A 27361-nucleotide genomic window follows, 5' to 3' on the forward strand; every position below is an offset into this window, starting at 1 on the left:
TCCCTCCATCCCTCCCTCCCTCCCTTCCTTCTTTTTTCTTTCTTTCTTTTTAGACATTGGAAGCTTTATTTTTAAACCTCATGCAGACAGAAGACAGAGGGGTGGATGGCTGAACATGGGGCCAAACGAGGCTTATGCATCCTTGAGCTTGGAAGTCCTGCTCCAAGGGACAAACCATTGGGCTGGCCTGGATATCTGTCTGTTCAGCTGCCCTGCCTGCCTGTCTCAAGGTAAGGCTGGCCACCCTGGGCTTCAGACTCATGGCACCACCCACAGTGGGAAGACAGCGCTACCCAGAGCCCTTGAAAAGTGAGGGTTTACATTTCTGTAGGTTGTTTTGGAGCTTAAATTGTAGTTTTCTAGATATTAAAAACAGATTTATTAAATCCCTGGTGAGATCACTGGGTTAATTAAAGGACATTTGAAACAACTCCCATTTTGAATCCCTCTTAATATCTGACAGATGCCACCAAGAATAAGTGTTAAGGCACAAAAATATCACATATGTATATGTATGTATCTGTGTGTGTGTGTATATGTATATATATATATATATATGTAAAACAGCAACAGAAATAAACCACTTTCCTAAAGCAAATGTAATGTGCAGAGGATACTATATAGTTTAACTCAATGTATTTTTAATCCTGGCATCACTTCTCACTCTTCTCAAGGGAAAAAAAGTCTTAAATATTTTAAATAAAAATCACAGGGTGATATTTACTGCTTAGGAATTTAAAAGGGTGGAACATTCCAGCACTTTACCAAGCATGCCTGGTGTGGTCCTGAATATTCTTCCTTGAAGTCTGCTCACCATTAATCAGTTCATTTGGTTACAAAAGGAACTCAGATTTTGCAGAAGACCAATAAGAAAAGTCATAAAATTCTTTGTTGGTATTAGTTACCAAAGTTGTCATGGACCACTGGTAAAAACGCTTCAATGCACCTGTAGAGGGAGTACAAAACCGAAGTGGTCAAATCAAAGGAGCAGTCACAGTGCCCTAAACACACAAAAGCTGTAAATGTAAGTTGAACATACACTGAAGTGGGGCAGAGGAATTTTAGGAGCTTCCTCAGGGTCAGAGAGCATCTTTCAGGGAGGGACCCAGGGCCTCAGGTGGAGGCTTGGGGAGGACCCAGGCAAAAAGGGGGCTGCTGGCTCAGGCCAACTTCTCCGTAAACAGTACTCATTCCTCAAGGAAGGTGCCAGGCAGGTCTTGGTGGGTTCATTGAGGACCCGGCCACGGGGCTCAGCTGCCTCAGGCACCTGGGGAGTCAGGCCCAAGCAAAAGCATGTAACCCGGGCCTGGACACCACCTGGGGCCAGTGCTGGGCGGGGAGGTGGCAGAGCATCTGCAATCTGAGGGCTGCACTTTGTCAAGCGCTTCCTTGGCAACTTAAGAAGCGTCCACGTCCGCTGTGAACCAGAGTGGACAACCCCAAGCACAGGGATGCACAAGGCGGTACCCGCAGTCCAGGCTGTGAGTCCATGTGAGGTCCAGGTGAGTGGTGAGCGGCTGGGCCAGACCATGCTGAGCCCAGCACACTGGCTGGGGGCTCCTGGTCTGGGGGAGGCTGAGGTCAGGGGAGGGGCCCCCACCTGAGCCACAGCCAGTCCTCTTGTCCCCATTCAGCCCATACTTGTGGCCATGGGACAATCTTCCACTAAAGGCGCTTCCAAGGTGGCCAGGAAGACTCACACCATGGTGACCACCCTGAAGACTCTCAGACGCCTGGAATGGCAGGTCCGGCCCATCTGCCAGAGTCAGGTTAGAACTTTGAAAACCAAAAGTGTTTTGCGAATGCTTTACCCTTTGTTTTGGAGCTGAGGCCGCATGGCACCACAAGTTAAGACACTTCTTTTCTTTTCGTCTTCTGTCTGTAAGTATATATCTATTTTTTTAAATAAGTTCATTTGTATCATGTTTTATATTCCACATATAAATGATATCATTTGGTGTTTATCTTTGGTTTACTTCACTTACTATGATAATCTCTAGGTCCATCCATGTTGCTGCAAAAGCTATTATTTCACTGTTTCTTTATAGCTGAGTAATTTTCCACTGCATGTATATATGCTACTACATTTCTAATAGGTTTCCAAGTAATAATCATGATATGGCTCAGTGCCATGTTTCAAGAAGTAGGTTATATACTATTAATATCTATTCCTAAAGCTTTGAGTTAGGTCCCTTCTAAAGAAGGTATGGTTCACCAAGGAAAGTTTGGCTACTTCTGAAGGAATTTTCTGATGAGACTATAGTTTATAGAACCAGTTTTTGTTATTATGTATAACAACTCATATGCATCTTAATATCATACCTGTGTATTTAAAATTCTGTATTCTGAAAAAAAACAATTCTGTACTCTCGTGAATGAGGAATATCATTTCACTAGAAATTGTCTGTTCAAACCAGGGTCTAGCAGTTTACCATTAATCAACAGCCAGGAAGTGTTAATTTTACTTTAATCTTTTGTTTCCTTGTGAGATAATAAAATTAGGCATGATTCTTAAAATATAAATTACAAAAAGTTCTGTTTAAAATATCTAGACACTAGTGATTTACTGATAAAAGGTTAGTTTCAGTGGATAAAAAATTGTGTAAAATAAGTTTGCAAAATATACTTTTATAGGTAAAGATTATCTCTTAGTAAAAGAGCAGTTATCTATTCAGTTCAGTTCAGTCGCTCAGTAGTGTCTGATTCTTTGCGACCCCATGGACTGCAGTATGAGGGACCTCCCTGTCCATTGCCAACTCCCGGAGTTGACTTAAACTCATGTCCTTGGAAATTTGCTGAAGTCATGGGACATTTTTTCTTGGTAAAAATTTTGCTTAATGTGCTTAAACTCTGTGTGTGTGCGCGCCTGTGTGATATTAAGTCATTTTGTTATTTTAGAGACATAAACAAGAGTGGAATAAAGGAATGATGAGAACAAGACACCAATCCACTTGAAAGTGTCAGAATGAGCACAGGTTCTCTGTATGTCTGGTCAAGGCTGACCCAAGAGCCTTGATTAGCCTTTTTTCTGTGAGGAGAGAGTGTAAGGGCAACCTGAGTAAAGGTGAATCTTCCAGCAGGGTGCAGGGTATGGGGAGGGGCAAGATATCTGGTCCTGTTTCACTTGGGACCTGATGAAAAAGGCCAGAGGACCCATAACACTCTGGATGAAGAGTACCCCAAGCTGGCTCTGTCTGTGCCTGGAGTAAAGCCATATTCTAGAGAAGAAACTATGGTACCGTCTGGTTACCAGGATGGTTCCAGGTGTTCAAGAACAACCTGTATAGAGCCCTCAGGTTCAGTTCACTTCAGTCACTCAGTCATGTCTGACTCTTTATGACCCCATGGACCATAGCACGCCAGGCCTTCCTGTCCATCACCAACTCCAGGAGTTTACCCAAACTCATGTCCATTGAGTCGGTGATGTCATCCAACCATCTCATCCTCTGCCATTCCCTTCTCCTCTGGCCTTCGATTTTCCCAGCATCAGGGTCTTTTCCAATGAGTCAGCTCAGGTGGCCAAAGTATTGGAGTTTCAGCTTCAACATCAGTACTTCCAATGAACACCCAGGACAGATCTCCTTTAGGATGGACTGGTTGGATCGCCTTTCAGTCCAGGGGACTCTCATGAGTCTTCTCCAACACCACAGTTGAAAGGCATCAACTTTTTGGTGCTCAACTTTCTTTATAGTCCAACTCTCACATCCATACATGACCACTGGAAAAACCATAGCCTTGACCCGATGGACCTTTGTTGACAAAGTAATGTCTCTGCTTTTTAATATGCTGTCTAGGTTGGTCATAACTTTCCTTCCAAGGAGTAAGCATCTTTTAATTTCATGGCTGCAGTCACCATCTGCAGTGATTTTGGAGCCCAGAAAAATAAAGTCTGACACTGTTTCCACTGTTTCCCCATCTATTTGCCATGGAGTGATGGGACCAGATGCCATGATCTTGGTTTTCTGAATGCTGAGCTTTAAGCCAACTTTTCCACTCTCCTCTTTCACTTTCATCAAGAGGCTCTTTAGTTCTTCTTTACTTTCTGCCATAAGGGTGGTGTCATCTGCATATTTGAGGTTATTGATATTTCTCCCAGCAATCTTGATTCCAGCTTGTGCTGGAATCCAGCCCAGCTGAATTCCAGCCCAGCATTTCTCATGATGTACTCAGCATAAGTTAAATAAGCAGGGTGACAATATACAGCATTGACGTACTCCTTTTTCTATTTGAAACCAGTCTGTTGTTCTATTTCCAGTTCTAACTGATGCTTCCTGACCTGCATACAGATTTTTCAAGAGGCAGGGCAGGTGATCTGGTGTTCCCATCTCTTTCAGAATTTTCCACAGTTTGTTGTGATCCACACAGTCAAAGGCTTTGGCATAGTCAATAAAGCAGAAATAGATGTTTTTCTGGAACTCTCTCTGGTTAGCAAGCACTAGTTTCCTCCAGCCCAATTATCCCTGTAGGAACTTGAATAGCATCCATGGCAGCCAGACTTCGAAATAAGAATTTAAGTGATAAAAATAGAAGTCGACTATTTCAAGCTGAACAAATTTGCCCCTTTCTTCATCTCTATATCTCCACTTCATCCTCTATGTGGGCATGAGGTATGTGGGCTTCTAGGGCCAGATGGTGCAGCAGCTAAACAGCCAGAGAATGAGGAGAAATCCAAAGTTAACCAGAGAGTCATGTCTTATATTCTTTCAAGAAGTTACATCCCCACGATGTTATCAGATGATGAAATGTTGTCTTTCTTCCAGGCGACTTTTCGAGAGCTTTTTCTTTCCCTTAAACTCCCAGGTTGTAAATATTAGCCCCAGAGTGAATCCCTAAGATTTACATGTTCTTTTGAAATACAGTGGCTTTTATAGTCAATGGATCTGTTCCCTTTTCCTTCTGTCTCCTCCCAAAAGTATCCCAAGGTTCACAAAATTTTAAATGAAGATATAAATTCCTGTTCTGTTGCCTTGGCCTCATTCCTAAGTACTATATCATATTAAAGTGACATGAAACAATAAGATTGAAAACCTGAGGCTCTGACTGTGTAGCAGAGATCCATGCTTAACTCAGTATCTCAGAAGTCCTAAAGTTGAGATTAGTTCTGAAGAGCCTACTGAGAACCCTATAGGGATTCCTTAGGTCATCCTTAGTCACATTTGATGACTCAGTATGTTTTGGATCATAGTAAATAAATCCCTGCTCAGTCCTGAGTAATAAATATTTTATATTTAAAATGAAGTCAGGTGGACCTTAGGAAACATCACTATGAACGAAGCTAGTGTAGGTGATGGAATTCCAGTTGAGCTATTTCAAATCCTAAAAGATGATGCTGTGAAAGTGCTGCACTCAATATGTCAGCAAATTTGGAAAACTCAGCAGTGACCACAGGACTGGAAAAGGTCAGTTTTCATTCCAATCCCAAAGAAAGGCAATGCCAAAGAATGTTCAAACTACCACACAATTGCACTCATCTCACACACTAGTAAAGTAATGCTCAAAATTCTCCAAGGCAGGCTTCAGCAATATGTGAACCGTGGATTTCCAAATGTTCAAGCTGGTTTTAGAAAAGGCAGAGGAACCAGAGATCAAATTTCCAAAATCCACTGGATCATCAAAAAAGCAAGAGAGTTCCAGAAAAACATCTATTTCTGCTTTATTGACTATGCCAAAGCCTTTGACTGTGTGGATCACAATAAACTGTGGAAAATTCTGAAAGAGACAGGAATACCAGGCCACTTGACCTGCTTCTTCAGAAACCTGTATGCAGTTCAGGAAGCATCAGTTAGAACTGGAGATGGAACAACAGACTGGTTCCAAATAGGAAAAGGAGTACCTCAGTGCTGTATATTGCCACCCTGCTTATTTAACTTACATGCAGAGTACATCATGAGAAACGCTGGGCTGGAAGAAGCACAAGCTGGAATCAAGATTTCTGGGAGAAATATCAATAACCTCAGATATGCAGATGACACCACGCTTATGGCAGAAAGTGAAGAAGAACTATAGAGCCTCTTGATGAAAGTGAAAGAGGAGAGTGAAAAAGTTGGCTTAAAGCTCAACATTCAGAAAACTAAGATCATGGCATCCAGTCTCATCACTTCATGGCAAATAGATGGGGAAACAGTAGAAACAGTGGCTGACTTTATTTTTCTGGGCTCCAAAATCACTGCAAATGGTGATTGCAGCCATGAAATTAAAAGACGCTTACTCCTTGGAAGGAAAGTTATAACCAACCTAGACAGCGTATTAAAAAGCAGAGACATTACTTTGTCAACAAAGGTCTGTCTAGTCAGGGCTATGGTTTTTCCAGTGGTCATGTATGGATGTGAGAGTTGGACTATAGAGAAAGCTGAGTGCCGAAGAATTGATGCTTTTGAACTGTGGTGTTGGAGAAGACTCTTGAGAGTCCCTTGGACTGCAAGGAGATCCAACCAGTCCATCCTAAAGGAGATCAGTCCTAGGTGTTCATAAGAAGGACTGATGTTGAAGCTGAAACTCCTATACTTTGGCCACCTGAGGCAAAGAACTGAAGCATTTGAGAAGACCCTGATTCTGGGAGGGATTGGGGGCAGGAGGAGAAGGGGATGACAGAGAATGAGATGGTTGGATGGCATCACCAACTCAATGGATTTGAGTTTGGGCAGACTCCATGAGTTGGTGATGGACAGGGAGGCCTGGCGTGCTGTGGTTCATGGGGTCGCAAAGAGTCAGACATGATTAAGCCACTGAACTGACTGACTAAAACTGCATTCCTGCCCAAGTTCCTTGAAATCTCCTACCTCCAGCTGTTCTAATCATATAATTCTCTGACATTCTTTCTTCTCATTTCCCTGCTCTGCCTTAAAGTATTTGACAGGAATGCATGATTAGTAGCCATTTGTGCTGTTAAGAAAATTGAGGATCAGAGAGATTGGTATTTCTGCATACAGATTGTTCTCAAAGCATATAGATAAAAGGGCTCATTTGAACTCAGGCCTTTTCAACAAACTACATTAGCCTTTCCATGAGCCAGTATTCCTTCCTGTACGGATAGTCACTGTCTCAGATTTTGAAATCTTGGATAGCAGTAGTTGTATCTCATTTGTTCTCTAGTGTTTTGTATCAGAGGCAATGTCTGGCCAAAATGGCTCTTCATAAAATGTTTATTGTATTGGGTTGGCTGAATGAACTTTTTGGCCAATCCAGTGTCAACGAGCTAGGCAGTAAGTGTGAAGATATTTTGGTTTGTGAGGAAATTTTGGTTCCCCCTAATTCCTACTCAAGTTAGGAGCTTCTTCACTATCCTGCTATACCTTCAACAAGGAAATATAAGTATTATTTACGTGAACAGCACAGGCATACCTAAGCATGCCCTGATTTGTGCTTTCAAGGCAAGAGTCTGATAAGAAGATACATGGCCCTAACAATTACTTCTGCCTTCCCATTCTCTCCTAGCTGACTGAACCATGACCACAGTGTCTCTATCACAGTAGTCAATGAATAGGAGAATCTTAATTACTTCTTTGGCTAGTGGCATTTTTTTTTCCTTTAGAAACCCCTTGAACCTGGTAATATTAGATACTCAAAAATACTTGAGTCATAAAATCTCAAAAGATGATTAATGGCAAAAGGGAATTAGTCTAATCCCTGTGTGTTATTGATGATATAAAATCAAAACGAAGGGGAGTTACTTGATCATAGTTATCAAAGCAACAGATTTTTGCTAGCTTGACTGAACTAAGATAGAAAATGACTTGCCCTCCCTACAATCTATTATCCAAATTGAGATTGAATATAACTGCTCTGGAGAATGTCTAGAGCAGTTAAGCGTTTGACCCAAAGAAATTCAAATTAAATATGAAAGTGGTGATAGGGCCATTGAGGAAATACTTCTGCTGGACTTGACACCCCTGACCTGTTAAAGATCAGCTACTCATTGGTTAATGCCCAGGGTCAAGATTATAGATGTCTAACAAGAAGGGCTACAGGGAAATGCTTTCTCATCATGAACCAAGGTTAATGTGGGTTTTTATAGGAAACTCAGGAGGCTGTAATATCAGGAGTATTAGTCACACAGCCTGGGTTTTGTCACTTTCAAGATTAAATAACACATGGTGACTGAGAGGCTTAATGTCTAAGGTAGGGACTCATATTTTTCAGTTTTCTTTAAAGGTTTATGTGTATTAATAAAAGTGAAGTGAAAGTGAAGTGAAAGTGAAGTCACTCAGTTGTGTCTGACTGTTTGCGACCCCATGGACTTTAGCCTACCAGGCTCCTCCATCCATAGCATGGATTTTCCAGGCAAGAGTACTGGAGTGGGTTGCCATTTCCTTCTCCAGGGGATCTTCCTGACCCAGGGATTGAACCCAGGTCTCCTGCATTTCAGGCAAATGCTTTACCGTTTGAGCCACCAGGGAAGTTTGTATTAATAAAGGATAATACAAATATGTATCCCAATGCAAAGTATATTCAAATGTTGACATAATGGAGAATCACTGGATGATATTTAAGAAATATAAGTTGTTCTAATAACCACAATTTAAAAAATCAGTGAACTATTAACTGTCAAATGATAGTATTTATCATGTTGCATCAAAAATTAAGAATTCTATCATCGGAAACATATACTTAACCAGTCCATTCTAAAGTTGATCAGTCCTGGGTGTTCTTTGGAAGGAATGATGCTAAAGCTGAAACTCCAGTACTTTGGCCACCTCATGTGAAGAGTTGACTCATTGGAAAAGACTCTGATGCTGGGAGGGATTGGGGGCAGGAGGAGGAGGGGACGACAGAGGATGAGATGGCTGGATGGCATCACTGACTTGATGGACGTGAGTCTGGGTGAACTCCAGGAGTTGGTGATGGACAGGGAGGCCTGGCGTGCTGTGATTCATGGGGTCGCAAAGAGTCGGACACGACTGAGTGACTGAACTGAACTGAAACGTATACTTCTCAAACATAATTTGTTGCATAGTATTTCCTGAAAAACATAAAAAGTAATTTATTTTACTGTCTATGCATGTTGCAGGAGGAATGCCATTAGTGTTTTCCAATGATTTTATATGTTCGAATCCTTAGTCAGAGAACTTGAAAGGAAGAGATACTCATTCAGCCTAAGTTTTGACAAGCACTATATTTGAGAAATGGATGATTATTGATCTTATAAGACTCAGCCAGCTTCAATGTTAAGGAAGGAAGCAATTAAAACAAATCAAGAAAAAACTAGACTGTCATGAGTGCAGATATGGTCCAGTGTGCTTAATTCTTCACACATATTATCATGTGATCCTCATGATAATTTTGGTAATAGGTATAACCATCATAATTTTTATGGATGTGGAAATTGAGGCAAAGAGAAGGTAAATGATATAAGTACATGACCTATGACAAAACCTACATTTGATCCCTTGGTTTTCTGACACATAAAGCCATATTCTTTCCTTGACCCCTGGTGTCTGAGATTTGCTGACTGTGTATACACAAATAAATCAATGACCCATTTATAGGGATGTTAAGTAGGTGTCATGTCACAATAGTAGTGAAACTAAATAATCAGAGCACATCCTTAGGAATGGCCCAGTCATATTTAAGGTGCTGAGCTTCTACTAGCAAAACTATTGTGATGAAAATGAAATTTATTGACATGCATGCAATCATAGATTTAGACATTTTTATCTTGAATACTTCTTGAGATCTTTTGATCAAACTATTCCTCTTACAGAGGAGAAAGGTGATATCCAGGAGGTGGCATGCTTTGCCCAAAGTAAGGAAGTAGGTAACTGAGACCTCAAGATACCTAATTGTAATCCTGGTTGTCTTATGACTATTTCACAATTCTTCTATTAACCAGCCAGTTTCAGAACATAGAAAATCAATTCCAAGTGACATTTTCTGAATTCCATTACTTTACTCAGGGAAAGAATATCAGGGTGCTAAGAGTCATGCAGCTAGAGCCTGGAGTTTAGAGGATGTGGGGGGACCAGAAGTAAAATAACATTAGCACTGAACACTGGATGGACAGATTGTTGAATTCCCTTCACCCTTATTCATGAAGACATCAGTAAAGAGTGGAATATATCATGAGTATCAGGCTAGATTCTGATAACATTGGGAAGTAGCAGACAGCCTGGTGAGGTTGCGGCCTGTATGGCAAACATCTTCCATACATTGAGCTGGCCTTTAAGGCTTTTTAAGATGACACCACCCTTATGGCAGAAAGTGAAGAGGAACTAAAAAGCCTCTTGATGAAAGTGAAAGAGGAGAGTGAAAAAGTTGGCTTAAAGCTCAACATTCAGAAAACGAAGATCATGGCATCTGGTCCCATCACTTCATGGGAAATAGATGGGGAAACAGTGGAAACAGTGTCAGACTTTATTTTTCTGGGCTCCAAAATCACTACAGATGGTGACTGCAGCCATGAAATTAAAAGACGCTTACTCCTTGGAAGGAAAGTTATGACCAACCTAGATAGCATATTGAAAAGCAAAGACATTATTTTGCCAACAAAGGTCTGTCTAGTCAAGGCTATGGTTTTTCCAGGGGTCATGTATGGATGTGAGAGTTGGACTGTGAAGAAGGCTGAGCGCCAAAGAATTTATGCTTTTGAACTGTGGTGTTGGAGAAGACTCTTGAGAGTCCCTTGGATTGCAAGGAGATCCAACCAATCCATTCTGAAGGAGATCAGCCCTGGGATTTCTTTGGAGGGAATGATGCTGAAGCTGAAACTCCAGTACTTTGGCCACCTCATGCGAAGAGTTGACTCATTGGAAAAGACTCTGATGCTAGGAGGGATTGGGGGCAGGAGGAGAAGGGGATGACAGAGGATGAGATGGCTGGATGGCATCACTGACTCGATGGATGTGAGTCTGAGTGAACTCCGGGAGTTGGTGATGGACAGGGAGGCCTGGTGTGCTGCAATTCATGGGGTCGCAAAGATTCGGACACAACTGAGCAACCGAATTGAACTGAACTGAAGCTAGAAAATATATTCAGGTGTCCCATTAAGTACTGTGAAGAAGCAGCATGCTTCCTACAGTATGTTCTAATATTAATAGTTAGGTGGAGGAAAGGAGAAACTTAGTTATCTCCTCTCTGTGAAAGGAATGGAACAGCTGATTTTACTTCTGTTTAGTAGATGTGGGGACCTGTGATCAGTCTGTTTAGATGTTCATCAAGTTTCAGGTGCTTATCATGCCCACAGGAATAGGTCTCAGTGCATCATAAGGGAAACCAAGCCCTTTGACATGAACACAGATGATGACATAAGGGCTAAAGAGAACCACATGCTATCCGAACAGAACAAGGTAAACTGTCTGTCAGATAGCTTGGCCGCAATCTTTACTAAAGAAAGATACTCCATAGCTGAATAGCAATATGGCACAATCAAAATTTCTTTGTGGATGGCATAAAAAGAATCCAAGCTCAAATATTTGACCTCCTTAAATATAAGGGAATGTGTTGATTCATAATGAGGAACTACATACTAAACAATTTTAAGACAATATAAACCATTACCACAGCAAGGGAGTTGTTACTACAAAGCAGTTTAGTACTACAAATGAGGGACAAATACGGGTGGATGTTTACACTCTTCACAGAATCTTAGGAAATTCATAGTTAGAACCACTTTTAAATGACATAAAAACTATAAAGAGGAGAGAGATATATTTCCTAAAGTTGTTTGAGACCCAGCACTTTTAAAATCAGTATCCAATGTAAATACTAAAAACTTGTAGTCTTAAGCTACAAGTGTGTGCTAAGTTACCTCAGTCATGTCCAACTCTTTGTGACCCCATGGACTGTAGCCCATCATATTCGTCTGCCCATGGGATTCTCCAGGAAAGAATATTGGAGTGTGTTGCCATTTTTCTCTTCCAGGGTATCTTCCCAATTCAGGGATCAAACCCACATCTCTGTAGCTCTTGCCTTATTAGCGGATTCTTTGCCACTGAGTCACCGGGGAAGCCACAACTATCATTTACTTAATTTTAAACCAATATTTTAAATCATCCTTGACATGTATATTTATGATCTCTAAGACTTAACTTCAGAACAATAACTTACTGTGTTGTTTCATAGTACCACCATTCAGTCTTCTCTACAATGATACTCATGATTTGCAATTGCTGAGGCATACCCCTCAGAACAAAACCCAAATGTGTTTACATTTCTAGTCCTGTTTTAATTTAAAAATATGGTTTGACATATTTTATAAGCCAGAGGCCATAATGTTTAGGGATGTAGGCTCTAGAGAGAAATAGCCCATGTTGAAATGTTGATTTTTCTAGATCATAGCTATTGAAACTTGCACTGCTGTCTCCTCAGTTTCCTCATCTGTAAAATAAAGTAGTAATATTAATAGCATCTGCCTCACAGAGCTAAAAGAAAATCTAAATAAGGAGCACGACCTTAAGCTTTATTAGCACTTGATGATTTCTATTTTTATTAGCATCCCAAGTTAACAATGGTTGACACAATTTCACAATAATTTGCTTTCCCCAGATTATTTGCTTGTTAGTTTTGTTTTGTTTAAAATAACTGAGTGTGTGCTATATAGTAGGTCCTTATTGATTGTCTGTTTTATTTATAGTGCTGTGAGTATGTTAATCTGAATCTCCTGATTTAGAGCTATATTCAATATTTTGTCGTAACCTATAAGGGAAAAGAATCTGAAAAAGAATATATATCTGAATCACTTTTTTTGTATGCCTGAAACTAATACAATATTGTAGATGTATATTTCAATAGAAAAAAAAATGAGTAAAAAAACTGAAGGAGTGTCATAATTGCAGATAATTTATAAGCCTTCAAAGATTAACTTCCTATTTTATGAGAGATATCAAAGAAACTTCTACCTTTAAATTTTTATATCTTCAGTATTAAAGAAGAAAGAAAAGAAAGTAATCAGTGCTTTGGCTTCATCATGAAAGAAGCCAAACTATTTCTTTGGGCTTTCTCCAAGGCTTGCTATTATCCCTCACAGTTAAAAGGCCATGGCCACAGCAACCTCAAATTTATTTCTATGACTCCTTGCAATAACCTTCTCATTGAAGGTATCCATAAGAATTTTTTTTATTACAAATCCTAGAGTATGTTTAATGGGAGCAAAACAAAAAAATAGTTCAATTTTAGCAAAGTCCAGAGTATATTAATGACAAGATTAGGTTAGGAACCGTTATCTAACACAGAAATATAGATGCCCCACTACTATTCTTGAATTGAAGAAAGAGATCAGCAAATATACCTGCAGAAAAGCTCTAAAGCTTTATGCTGTATTTGCTAAGCAAAGGAAACTTTGGTTGCAGAACTCAGTCATTTAGAACAAACCAGGGAACCAATTTTATACAGTACTTTGGGGATGCATGGGTTCAGAGATTGCCTGATTTAAAGGCACAGAGATGGAATGCTGGTTTAGAGATTGGCTGACTTTCATAAGCAGGGTAGAATTTAAGGTGAAGGGAGTGAGACAAGGTCATAGGATCTACAGTCATTAAAATTGTATTTTGTCCAGTGTGGCTTTTTTGCAGTAATTTTGAATTTTTAAAAGATATTGCTTTATCATACTATATAGGCAAGCACCAGAGATATTGATCTGGATTTGGTTCCAGATCACCACAGTAAAATAAATATCACAATAAAGTGGGTCACACAGATGTTTTGGCTTCCCCTGGCTATAAAAGTTATGTTTACACTGTCTTGTAGTCAATTCGATGTACAATCGCCTTGTCTTAAAATCAACACACATTCATTAGTTAAAAAGTACCTATTACTAAAAAATGCTAATCACAATCTGAGCCTTCAGGGAGTTGTAATCTTTTTATAGTAATAACATAAAAGATGATTGATCTTCAGTCACCATAAAATATAATAATATGTTTGAAATATTGTGAGAATTACCAAAATGTGGCAGTGAGATATGAAGAGGGTAAGTGCTATTGATAAATAAGGTACCAATAGACTAATCAGTCTATTGCAGTCAATACAGGGCTGCCATAAACTTTCAATGTGTAAAAACCAAAACCAAACAAAACACAATATTGGTAACATGTGGTAAAGCAAAGCACAGGATAAGAAGGCATGCCTTTATTTGATTACTGTGTTGTTTGATACTTCCTTAAATTTTGTGTCTGAGTTGAACACCTCACTCTCCTCACCCTAGTTCTGTCTTGTCTGAAGCAAGGATTCTGAAGCAGGGCTGACATTGACTGAGAGGGTTTGGTTAACATCCAGTTCTACTTTTACTTGGAGTTAGAGTCAGTGAACAGTCAGTATGTTTTTAAAAGAGGGTTGTAGCATTTTATTCACATTATATTACAATTATTTTAAAATCTGAATGATTATCCACTACCATGTTTCAATATTTCAAGCCAGATATTGAAATGTTGAGAAGGATAAAAGGAAGAGAGCATGCTTATAATTCCTCTTTATTCTGCTCAGTGTCTGTTCTAAACCTTCTCTAATTTCTCTAGATCTTTGACTTGTCCCCTCATCTCCTCTTTCTTGAACAATTTTAAACATGCTGTCTCCTCTGTGTCTGTTTACAGTCTATCCCTGTCTACATTGTCAAAGGAATAGAAGGCTACATTTCTGTCCCAAACTAATTATTCCACAAGGCATTGAATCCCATGTTCTTCTATCTTCTCTTTTTATATTTTTGTCTTTCAATTATATTTTGAACTCAGAGATAGTTCCACAAACCTGTCTATAAAAGTAGCATTCATTGAGAACCCCATGATTCTAGTTTTTAACCTTGATTTTTTAACTTTCAAACTTATTTCAACATTCGTTTTCACAGTTTCTATGTTTCATCTCCATGTCCCCACCATGATTCATTATAATCATTTTTACCATTTCTACCCACATTACCAATTTAGCTTCTCTTCACTCACAAGCAACTCTGACAACCACTAATACCCAATTTCAATGGAAAAGGTTAGATCTGTATTTTACCTGGAACTTTGCAAGTTTAATACCAAATATCACTGACCATTTAATCTTTGGCACTCTTTTGCCTTGACATTACCATTTGGATGTTCTATTTTTCCTGTGTGTATGCTAGGTCATTCTGGTCATGTCCGACTCTTTGCAACTCTATGGGATGTAGCCTAACTGGCTCCTCTGTCCATGGAATTCCCTAGGCAAGAGTACTGGAGTGGGTTGCCATGCCCTCTTCCAGGGGATCTTCCCGACTCAGGGACCGAACATGCTTTTCTTATGTTTCCTGCTTTGGCAGGTAGATTCTCTACCACTAGCACTACTTGGAAAATTCTCTATTTTTCTTATTGTTTCTCTTTGTTTTGCTTCCTCATTTTCTATTTCTTTGCTCATTCTTTATATCCCTTCAAATTCTTATTCCTAGCCTTCTTTTTCTAAGTTAAATAATATCTCTGGATAATCTTTAACATGACAATGGCTTAAAATATGTTTATGCTAACGACTCATAAGCTTGCCTCACCAGCCAAGACATCTTCCAGGTGAATCACACTCATATTTGCACATTTCATGAGATATATAGGAGGAAGACAATTAGCTCATCTTTAAATGTTTTGAATTATTGGATCATCTAGTTTTAATTATCTTAGTGAAGATGATCAACAATAACCCTTAACTTTTCTTTTACTGTTTTCCAAAGTCAAGTATTAATTAGTTACTATTAATAGTCATTGCCTCCTTTCTCTATTTCTCTGCCTTTATCACTTCTCACTTGGCCTATTTAAATAGCTTCTGGAGCACAATCTGACTCCAACTCAATCAATCCTCTGGAGATTTAGCAAAGAGTCTTCAAAATGCAAATGTAACCAATTACTTGATTAATATACATATTGGTGATTTCCATTTCCTGTAGGACAAAGTCTTACAAATAAATGAAAAAGCCTTTCATGATCTATTCCTTCCTCATATTTGGAATACACAATACATTGAGTAAGGTGCATAAATCTTAGGTATAAAGCTCAATGAATTATTATATGCATATACCTTGTGTAAATACCTACAAGATATAGACTACTTGTAGTATCCAAAAAACTCTTTTGGGCCCTTTCCCAGCCAGTGTTTCCCCAGAAGTATCTTCTATTCTGACTTCAATCGCCTCACTTATTCTTTAAGATCATCTGTACAATTGTACAGTATGCACTATGTGTCTTTCCTCTTTTATTAAATATAATATCTGTGACATTCATTTCATTATTGTGTATGTAAAACTAGTTCATCTTGACAATGGAGAAAACTTCTTACTGTAGAGGTAACTTTTTCTTTTTGACTGTATTCACATTGGGCTTCCTTGATAGCTTAGTTGGTAAAGAATACACCAGCATTTCTTTTGTCAGTTTATTTAATCTTTTTTATTTTTAGGATCAGGATTGATAGCTTTTGATGATTCCCTGACATAAGCAATGCATTCCAGACAGTTGCAAATTTCTCATGCTCATGCTTAGTAAAAATACATATTACCATCTCTATCTGTTGAAACTAACCAAAAATATTCATTGTTTCTTCACTTGCAGAGTTTTTTAAATTAAATCATAGTGAAACATGTGATGATCTCTGCTATAGTGGGTGAATGAAATTGTTTAAGGAAAGTAGGGATCAGAGCATCCTGCAGAGTGATCAGACAGAAGAGATTAAGTTCTTGGCCAATAAGGTGAAAGGTTAACTTACTTCAACCCAAAGACATACAGTTCAAAGGAATGTACATTATTTCTCTGTAAATGAGAAATGCTGCTGCTAAGTAGCTTCAGTCATGTCTGACTCTGTGTGACCCCATAGATGGCAGCCCACCAGGCTCCCCTGTCCCTCAGATTCTCCAGGCAAGAACACTGGAATGGGTTTTCATTTTCTTCTCCAATGCATTTAAGTGAAAAGTGAAGTCGCTCAGTCATGTCTGACCTTCAGCAACCCCATGGACTGCAGCCTTCCAGGCTCCTCAGTCCATGGGATTTTCCAGGCAAGAGTACTGAAGTGGGGTGCCATTGCCTTCTTTGAAATAAATACTTGCAAATAAATCTTTTTTTCTGAGCCATTTATTATAATACTGTATATATTTATGCGTGTTGCTTTGGAACAGAATGTATAGATGAGGAAACAGGAGAAAGAAAGTGTAATTCACATATACAATTTGCCATCTGAATGTTTTTAGACAAGGAAAACCCCAAAATGTTTGAGAAGGGAAGATACATAGAAGAACTTTGAATGCAAGCAAGTTTGAGTTTGGACTTACTCTCACTCTGAACACACCATTCCTCTTTCTGAAGTTACTTTTATTCATTTTCCATAAAATTGATAATAGTATTCACTACTCAGGGTTTTCCTGAGGTTTCAATGAAAGGATGCCTGTTAAAATGCCCCATAAATGAGGAATTCCATTTAATTACACTATTGATCAATTAAACCATAATGGGATTTTTATTAAAGATTCAAAGTATATATTACACATAATTTAGGTTAGGGTGATTTTTTGGAATTTTCTTCAAGGCTGGTATGTACCATAATAATAATCATAGACTTAGTAATAGTGGTGGTATTAGTCATAGTATTAGTAAGTAGTAATAGTTAGAACTAGTAAATGGATAGGAGATAAATCACCTTAATCCTTAAATGGCAAAAAAATACTAATTTAAGATCACTTACACTTACTCTTTGGAAGGGAAGTTATGACCAACCTAGACAGCGTATTAAAAAGCAGAGACATTACTTTGTCAACAAAGTTCCGTCTAGTCAAGGCTATGGTTTTTCCAGTAGTCATGTATGGATGTGAGAGTTGAATTATAAAGAAAGCTGAGCACTGAAGAATTGATGTTTTTGAACTGTGGTGTTGGAAAAGACTCTTGAGAGTCCCTTGGACTGCAAGGAGATCCAACCAGTCCATCCTAAAGGAGATCAGTCCTGGGTATTCATTGGAAGGACAGATGTTGAGGCTGAAACTCCAATACTTTGGCCACCTGATGTGAAGAGCTGACTCATCTGAAAAGACCCTGATGCTGGGAAAGATTGAGGGCAGGAGGAGAAGGGGATGACAGAGGATAAGATGGTTAGATGGCATCACTGACTCAGTGGACATGGGTTTAGCTGGACTCCAGGAGTTGGTGAGGGACAGGGAGGCCTGGCATGCTGCGGTTCATGGGGTCGCAAAGAGTCGGACACGACTGAGGGACTGAACTGAACTGAACCCTTTTTGGATGGACACTGCATAAATGATAAATAATCAAACCTGTTTATCAGAAGTTGTTAACAGGACTCAAGTACTTGTTTCCTTACAACTTTTTTCTTTGATCACACAGTCAGAAAGAGAGCTAAAATTAGGATTCATGTTTCCAAACTCTGAGTTCAGATATTCATTCATGAGTTAATGACTTTTAGTACCCTCATCCATCTTTTCTTCCTGTTCTAGATAAATTTGTCATCAGAAAAGTGGAGATTCTTGTTGTCTCTTAATATAACTGATCAGCAGAAATTATAGAATTCAGCTTAGAGAAAAAGTGAGCAGAAAATCCTTTTATGATCTTTTGTGTTTTTAATTCTCTTGTGACTGAAACTAGGAAATTCCTGACAGCACATCCATCCAAACTTTGTCCAGTTGAGTTTTAAATAACTTACTTTTTTGGCCTCTTACTGTTGCTCCCTGGAACTTCTTCTGTCATGTAATAGAATTGAAGCTTACGAAGTTCTTCTTGATATAACATGTTATACCTGGGCTCAATTTTTGAGAAAATTATCTCTGCACAATTTCACCTCCATAAAGAAATCAATGGAAGTCAAAAGGAAAAAGAAAAGAAAGCACTTGGCAGGTGGATAGGATGAGGGGTTGTGGGGGGAAGCAGCACTGATAGAACACCTGCCAGGGAATAAAGGAAGTGGGTGAAGTCAGGTTACATCCAAAGAAAAGACTGTTTGGAGAGAAAAATAGTTCCAGTTGAATCTTGAAAAGCAACACCATCATTGGAATCAGTGGAGAATGCTGTCCTTAATTGATGCCACTTTCTTAGCTGAAATGATCTGCAAGGTGCTGACTTTAGCAACATCTAGGGGTACATTTAATTTTCAGATTTTTAACCTCAAATTAATATTTAGTGCATTTAAATATCCATTTCTATTCAGGTTAACAGGCATAACATGGCTGAGATCAGCCATGGGAACATTTGGTGTGGGAGTGGGGGAAACAATTGAATTCTCCAGGTTTTAATACTTATTACTTTCTCACTGAGACTCACTTATCTCAACCACCCTCATTATGTTTCCATGATTATCATCTTTGAACTTTTATTACTCAACCTCAAAGCAGTGCATTTGGAAAACTAGCGTCTTAAGAACAGACATAAAGAAGACAAGATAGCTCTATGGAACCATTTTTTTTTTCTTTTCTTTTTTCTTTGCCAGTCTATTCTGGCAGTCAAGGACAATTTCTCTTGATGAATTTTATAAAGATAAAAGTATCAGATAAAAATTTAGGGTACCTTTGGGAAAGATATATAAAAAGGAGAAAAATTTCCAACATTATTCATGCAAGCCAGTTTGAGGTATGCTCTAATTCAAAGCTAAGCCTTGCTGTATTTTATGTATGTAATGTGTTGAAGTTTCCAAACTTCAGCAGTTCAAATGCAAAGGGTTACATCACTTTGGGGATAAAACTCAAATCTGTCAATGTGATGAAGGGAGCACTGCATGATCTGGCTCTTGTCTGTCTCTCTGGACTGATCTCTGACCAGTCTAATCTGCCTTCTGGCCATACTGGCCAGTGTGGACTTCGTCAAATGTGCCATGACTTCTCCTGCTGCAGGAGTCCCACATTGAACAGTTCTCTAGATTTTACTGACTCCTCCTCTTCCCTACTTCATCCTCTTTCTTTTCTACTTACTTTTCGGAGCATTTATAATTTTAATATTCTCAGGAAAATCACCATCACATCAGGTCCCCTTATTTTGCGAGTGAGTTCCCATACAACACAGAACTTTACCTAAAATAGGTGTAATAAAATATACTCCCAGTAGAAAATATATAAATACATCCTTTATTGCACTTTAAGCTCCATGAAGCCAAAATCCGCTTCTCTTTTGTTTATTACTATAGCATTAATGCCATCTTAGCACCTACTGCATGCTTTTGTTGAATAAATATGCATATTCTAGCTTATAATAAAAAGTGACTATTTATCATAAGATGTGACACATCTGGGGATAGCTGAATAGAACCTTTAATAACTATCTGTTTTGAAATGAGTAAACAAAACCTTTCCCATAAGTATATTAGTTTGCTGCCTGCTTGAGTCATCAAAAAAAGTGAAAGTTGCTCAGTCATGTCCAACTCTTTGCGATCCCATGGTCTGTAGCCCACCAGGCTGTTCTGTCCATGGAATTCTCCAGGCAAGAATATTGGAGTGGGTAACCATTCCTTTCTCCAGGGAATCTTCGTGACCCAGGGGACAAAGCTTGGCCACCTGCAAAGCGGGCAGATTCTTTACCTTCTGAGCCACCAAGGAACCTGTTTGAGTCTTCAAACCCATGTTCCAAAAACAAATACACATACTTTCTTCCCTACAGCTAAAACAAGCCTACATAATCATTTAACTTCTCCTCATCATTCCATTTCTACTCTGTACTTTCCTCATTATATACATACACACATACCTGTGCATATAATATAATATACATATGTATATATAAAATATATATCCATTTTATAATATTAAATGTAAACATGTTGAGAAAGGACTGTACCGCAGGAGTCAGTGCACTCTTAAATAATGCTTCCAATACTATTTAAGGATAATAGCTTCAACATATATCTTGGGAAATGAAGAGGCTCTCAGAACACTTTTATCTTCGTAACTGCTAGATAGCTGTGATATTTAAATTCAAACAGCCAAGTGCATTATAAGACTAAAGAGATTCTCTGGTAGTTCATAGATATATAAAAGTCATATATATCTTTTAGAAGCTCTTTTTCCCCAAAAAATTATGAGTAAAAGGAAAAAAATCAGTAGAATTTCCACTGGTTTGTGTAAAAATAAGCAATTCTAATACGGGGAGGAAAATAACTGCTCAAGAGGCATTATTCAGATAAAGGCACCTTAAAATGTGGAGAAGTGAGAATGAATAAAGAATGACAAGTCCTCAGGAGGAAGACAATAGGGGTTGGCATGTATGCAAGTGGGAGCACAATTATCACCATGCTAAGGCTGAATTGAGGAAGAGCTTCTAGGGCTGATATTTGAACACTCAAAATGGTAGATCTAAAAACAGGAGCTTACAGTTGCAACTTTTCTAATGCCCAAAGATGAAATATGAAGTTCAGCAGTAGTTAAAGCACATACACCCCAAATTGATTACCACCAAGTCTAAATTGAAGGGTTCAAGAAGTGGGTTCCAGTGAGAATGGGCTAACTGAACCAGTTTATGAGTACTTCCATAATTTCCCCAACCAACAGAGATCCCTTCAGTTGGATTCCTCTTGTATTCACTGTCTGTTTTACTCAGATGGTAATGACATTTTGATGCTTCAGGTGATGATTATCTTTAGCCTGTAGTCAGCCTCATCTATCCAATAAGGTTAAGTAGACCAGGGTCAGTGAGACTGTGGTCTACCTCCCATTATTCTGCTGGCCAATTTGGTACATGACCCAAAACATAGTGCTTATAAAGGAATATTAAGTTTTAAAATAGCCTAGTTATATATACATCCAAGTAACAGTCATTCCCAAGGTCTAGAATCCTGTTCCCAATAGTGTTTTTCCTAGTGCTGGACTGCAGCAGAATCATTATTTTCAGATCTAGCTGTGTGATTGCAGATACTCTCTGGTGGAATATCATAGCAGTCACAGCATGTTTTTCATAGAACTGTAATAGATAAATTATCTTTCTTTTATCTTCTCTCTACTTTGAAGAAAAATTGGATCTTGACAGTGTGGGTAGTCTAGATTTGCTCACTAGTGTTTACTTAAGTAGTGTTATTTCTAAGTTTTACCTTTGGTTTTCTGCTAGGCATTCCTGGACCCTAGGGTGTGTGAGAACTCTGAGAGTATATTTTCATTTTCACGTTTGAACCTGTGGTGAACTCTTCAAAACAATTGCTTTTTTAGAAGTTGTGGAAGCAATGGATTTGTTTTACTTTGTACTAATGTCTGAAAGAAACTCATAATCACCCCTGTACCTGCTTCCTGTTTATGAGACTTGAAAGTTAAGCTTAGGTGCATAAAATGGAGTTAAAAGGGAGAAAAAATAAATCAAACCCTTAATCCACTTATGTTAGTGTGAAATAATTATTAGGAAGTCAACTCATAGAAAATCCTATCTTTAATTTCAGCCCCTGGGTTAGATGGCTTCCCTCGCAGCTCATTTGGCAAAGAAACTGCCTGCAATGCAGGAGACCCAGGTTTGATTCCTGGGTCAGGAAGATCCCTTGGAGAAGGAAATGGCAACCCACTCCAGTATTCTTGCCTAGAGAATCCCATGGAGAGAGGAGGCTGGAAAGCTACAGTCCATGGGGTCACAAGAGTTAGACATGACTTAGTGAAAAAACCACCACCAGGTTAGATGGCAGAACACAAAGTAAACTGCAATTAATTCTATAGCCATTCGATTTTATTTTTTTAACAAACTTCCCTATGAAAGAATGACTTAAAAAAAAAAAAAAAAAAACAAGAACACCTTCTTATATTGGTGTGAATTACACATTACTCACTGGGCTATGGCTTAGCTGTTTTGGGGTAGGACCTTGGCTAGGATGACTGGAATGTATGGAATACCTGGGATCACTGGTGTCTCTCCCCTCATAGTCTCTTATTTACAGTAGATGGACTTCTTTATATCTTAGTAGCAAGATCCCAAGATACATACAAATTGATGGGATAAGACAGTGAAGTGCTGCCTTATTTTTTTTTTAATTTTATTTTATTTTTAAACTTTACATAATTGTATTAGTTTTGCCAAATATCAAAATGAATCCGCCACAGGTTTCACTCCACATACGTGAGCTTCCAACTTAGTCACTCAATCATGTCTGACACTTTGGGCTGTAGCCCACCAGGCTCCTCTGTCCATGGGACTTTTCAGGCAAGAATCCTGGAGTAGACTGATATTTTCTTCCTCTAGGGCATCTTCCTGATCCGGGGATCAAACCCATGTCTCCTATGTCTCCTGCATTGCAGACAGATTCCTTACCAGCTGAGCCATTGGGGAAGCCCTCAACTTCCAATGCACAATTCTTTTTGAAGCCTCTTTATGTGCCAGGTTTCTATTGTCTAACTGCCCACAGCAAGCCACATGTCTAAACCCAGAGCCACTATGACACACTACCAAAGGACGTGGGCATGGACATAGGGAGGCAGCAACAGTCTGCCAGAGCCTCTACTTACAGCTGTCACTCCCCAGCTTAATTCCCTTGAAAAGCAATTCACACTGTTTTTTGAGGTCTTTGTTTCATTTATAAAGTGAAAGTTTATACTACATCAGCTAATTCTAAGACCTTTTCTAACTTAGAATTCGATAAACACATGACTGAAAAACTCAGAGCCTGATTGGGAATAGACCTGACCTAGTCTAGTAAATATCTGTATATGAATGAATGAAAGATAAATGCCATTGGGTAATGTACTTAATTTCTACCTATAAAAATTAATTTTCAACAAAGGGTATAGTCATATGCAATGTTAATTACACATTAAATAAAGTATAATAAAGTAGTAACTGCAAAAGAAGTATTTGTTATAGCCAGACACAATGTTAAAAAAAATTCCCTTAGTGTCTTATTTTCCTTAAAACAGTTCTTAAAAAAATGGACTTATCTCCTATTAACAGATAATAAAATCAGACTTAAAGTGAAAAGGCTAGTAAGTCATGCTGTTACATTCAAACTCATATTTTTCCAATTTTGAGGCCACTATTCCTATACTTGGTATGGAGTGAACTAACCAAGTAAAAAAAACTTGTGTTTTCTACATTAATTAAGCAAATTCTGAAACTACTAGAAGAAACATTGTATAAGAACAGTGAATTGTTGACTTTTTCATTGTAATATTTCATTATTTTTGTGGCATTTTCAATTTCATTCTGTCTTTGTGATGAGAAAAGTTAATCATCACATGATCAGTAGGTTCTATGCTATTATATGGAACTCCCTGCCTCTACTGCTTGGCAAGTATAATAGGATCAGTTTTCTGACATTTAGACCTAGAAAAAGAATTTTTCTGTAAATACTGAAGTGTTCCTTGTAGGAATAAAAGTCTCTAAAGTGCACATCAAGAAAAAAGACACATTCTAAAATTTGGCTGCTAGGATTCTGTAGATAGCAAACTTCATCAACCCCATCACATGTACTTATACACACACATGACAGGTTCATTAATAAGTACCCTTAAGCTGGCTCTGACTTCGTAGCTCTTGCACTGGGGCTAGAGTCTTTGGAAAGTGCACAAAGTGCTCTGCCCAGTGCAAGACCAAAGAGAACTACTATCACTTAAGGTAGGACTACTTGAGGATCCACTCTATCCACTACATTATACTGCATTAAGTTATTGGGTTTAATGTGATGAATACCCGGTGAGTGACTCCCTAACCCATTGGCCTAGGAAGGACTGCAGAAACTTTCATGTAAGGATGCATATCATGAAGGGATTCAGTCAACCCCAACCTCAGCCTGCAGTGTTTTTATAGATATAATCTTTGCTACCTGTAAAGCCCATTTGAACTTATTGAGTAAACTACTTTTGTTCCCTTTTCATTCTATGACTTTTTCTTGCTTTTTTTCATACATAAGAAAAATTCAATAATCTTGAAGTTAGCATGCTAGATCTAGACCCAGAAAGAATAGACTCAATGTATGTTTAACAAGTTGCTCATGTTCCCTGTAGGGTGTGCATTTTGAATTGTTTTTCTAATAATGGAGTGGTGGTATCTTGAATTATTCATTCACCTTTGGGTGGTCTTCACATGCTATTGTGTGGAAGATACCAATTCCCCAAGACAATGGGCTCACTCAGAGACTCCCTCCATTGAGTTTCACAAGTAAAGTAAATTAAAGAGACCAAGTAGTTTGATTGCCTGGGGCTGGGAAGCTGGTCTCTGTGGGAACTGATTCACGACTTGGCTTCAGCAGCACCCTGCCTTTCCACATTAGTTGAGCACATTTGGTTTCAAGTTATACTGTATCACTTGAACTAGTTAAAGATTAAAAATTATAATATATAGTAAAGATATAGTTGTTTCAGAGACAAATAAAAGCAGCTTCAGTTTTCTTTATCTTTAGACAGGCTTCCTTTGCCCAAATCTTATATGGAATGGTTGTGCTCTGCTGTATAGATGATATTGACGAAAGCAAGTTTTCAAGTCTCTGTTCCCAAGGATAGGACTTTGAATGACCCAGCTTGAGTCTAATACAATGGTAGGTTAATTATTTACTTTCCATTTTATTATTACTATGTAACAGATCCACACTTTTTCCTCACTGCCATAGCCACAGGGTTTGCAGAATGTAAATCCCTCTCCCAACTAAGTTTGGGCTTCACCACGTGCCTTGGTTTAGCTAGTGGCATATTAGCGGTTATGACAGATAACAGTGTGAAGGCAGAAATGTACCATATGAACATAAAGCATTGTACGAGGGAATCTCAAGGCAGAATATTGAAAAGGTAAGCTGTTATTAGCTGAATTTGATAAGATTCACCAAAGCAGAGATAAGCTCAGAACAATTCTATTTACAAACAGATTTGAAATGAAATATAGAGAGCTCAGAAATATGGTGGTTGCAATATGATAAAATGATACTATCTCTAAACATTTAAATTATATGGCCTTTAGGACCAAACCCAAATCCAGTATTTCTGAATATAGATACTGCTTGTTCTGATTTTTATGACATTGTATTTTTGCAAGAAAATATATATTCAGGCTCGAATTTTGTAAAGTTGCCCTTTAATACAATGTTACTGACAGATGTCTTTAAATCTCTGTGAAACATTTATATTGATAGGTAATTTCTCATAATTGACACTTAATATGTGGATTCTATAGTTTTTTTTTTTTTTAATATCCACACCAAAAGTTAATTTGCTTAAAAATGTTTAGGGCTGTCTATGTTTTTGATGTATTTATATGACCTTTTTGAGTATGGCTGAGGGAATTTCTATATGGTTTTTGTTGCATAAATTATGTAACAGATCATCTATAATTAGAACTCCTTTTTCTTTAAAGTAAAATAAGAAATTGGACGGTGAAGAAATTTGCAGGTGTTTTTTTATCATGTCTTTACAAAGTACATGGCAGTTTATATACCAACAGTTTTCTTTCCATACCTTTAAATTAGTACAATATTAACCACATAATTAAAATAATAACTGCATAATTGTTGTGGCAAATAGACCCTAGAATGCTCCACCTTAATTATTCCCTCATTCCAGGTATTCGCGTTCTTGGGTAATCTTCTTCCCTGCAGTGTAGTCTAATGACTTGCTTATAACCAATAGAACACGACAAAGGTGATGGGGTGCCACTTCCATGATTAGCGTACAGAAGACGGTGGCTCCTACCATGCTATCAGAATCTCTGTTTTGCCCACCAGGCATTTACACTTTGATGAGGCAAGTTTCCATACTGCCGAAGTTCACACAGCTAGAGACTTTGTGAAGCTTCCAACCAACAGTCCGTGCGAATTAAGGCCCTTAGTCTAACAACCCTCAAGGTACTGAATCCTGCCAACAACTCAGTGAGTTTCAAAGTAGATCTGTCCTCAGTCAAGCATTTAGATGAGACCCCAGACTTTGCTGCCAACTTTACTGCAACCTTGTTAAACACTCTAAAGCAGAGAATCCAGTTATGCAATGCCCAGACTCCTGATATTCAGAAAGTGTAGAATAATAAATGTGTGATTTTTGAAGCAACTTCAAAAAAAAAAAAAAAAGAAAAAGAAAAAAAGAATCCAGAGCACTACTGTTAAGATCAAAGACATCATCAAGAAAGGATGCGACTAGCATACTTTTTCTGATATCTCTAAAAGTATTAACGTGGCATCTTACAGATCCCTTTAGTTGTACAACTATATCCAGTTGGGCTTTAGAAATATATAAAATGAAGTCTTACAGAAGAAGCCTGATACCTACAGAGTCTAGTGAACCATGTATGAAAAAATTGTAGTTGAGGTCTTTGTAATATAGAATAGACTTACTATGTGTAAATAAAAAATCATTCAAGTTTTTAACCATGTATACAAAAGAGAATAAAACTGAGTAACTCCAAAATGTAACTTGTAAATGAGATATAAATAAGATATTACTCACAAATTTCTTCCAGACATGCCTGCTTCTCATAGTTTATTCTGGGTCTCTTCTGTCACCTGAAACCTGATACATTGTTTGCTTACTCTGAATTCCAGTTCCTGGGCAGCCTTCACATTGCTACAA

The 27361-nt window shown here is 38.3% G+C and overlaps 1 long non-coding RNA gene across 1 annotated transcript; it reads left to right on the top strand.

Annotated features, from left to right (window-relative positions):
• On the top strand, nucleotides 1–26806 carry LOC129636572 (uncharacterized). The gene is made up of 3 exons (XR_008707009.1): nucleotides 1–230; nucleotides 25213–25347; nucleotides 26524–26806. It is a non-coding gene; the product is annotated as an uncharacterized LOC129636572 (long non-coding RNA).
• The last annotated feature ends 555 nt before the right edge of the window (nucleotides 26807–27361 follow it).

This window comes from Bubalus kerabau, chromosome 22 (genome assembly GCF_029407905.1).
Source record: "Bubalus kerabau isolate K-KA32 ecotype Philippines breed swamp buffalo chromosome 22, PCC_UOA_SB_1v2, whole genome shotgun sequence".
Lineage (NCBI taxonomy): Eukaryota > Metazoa > Chordata > Mammalia > Artiodactyla > Bovidae > Bubalus > Bubalus kerabau.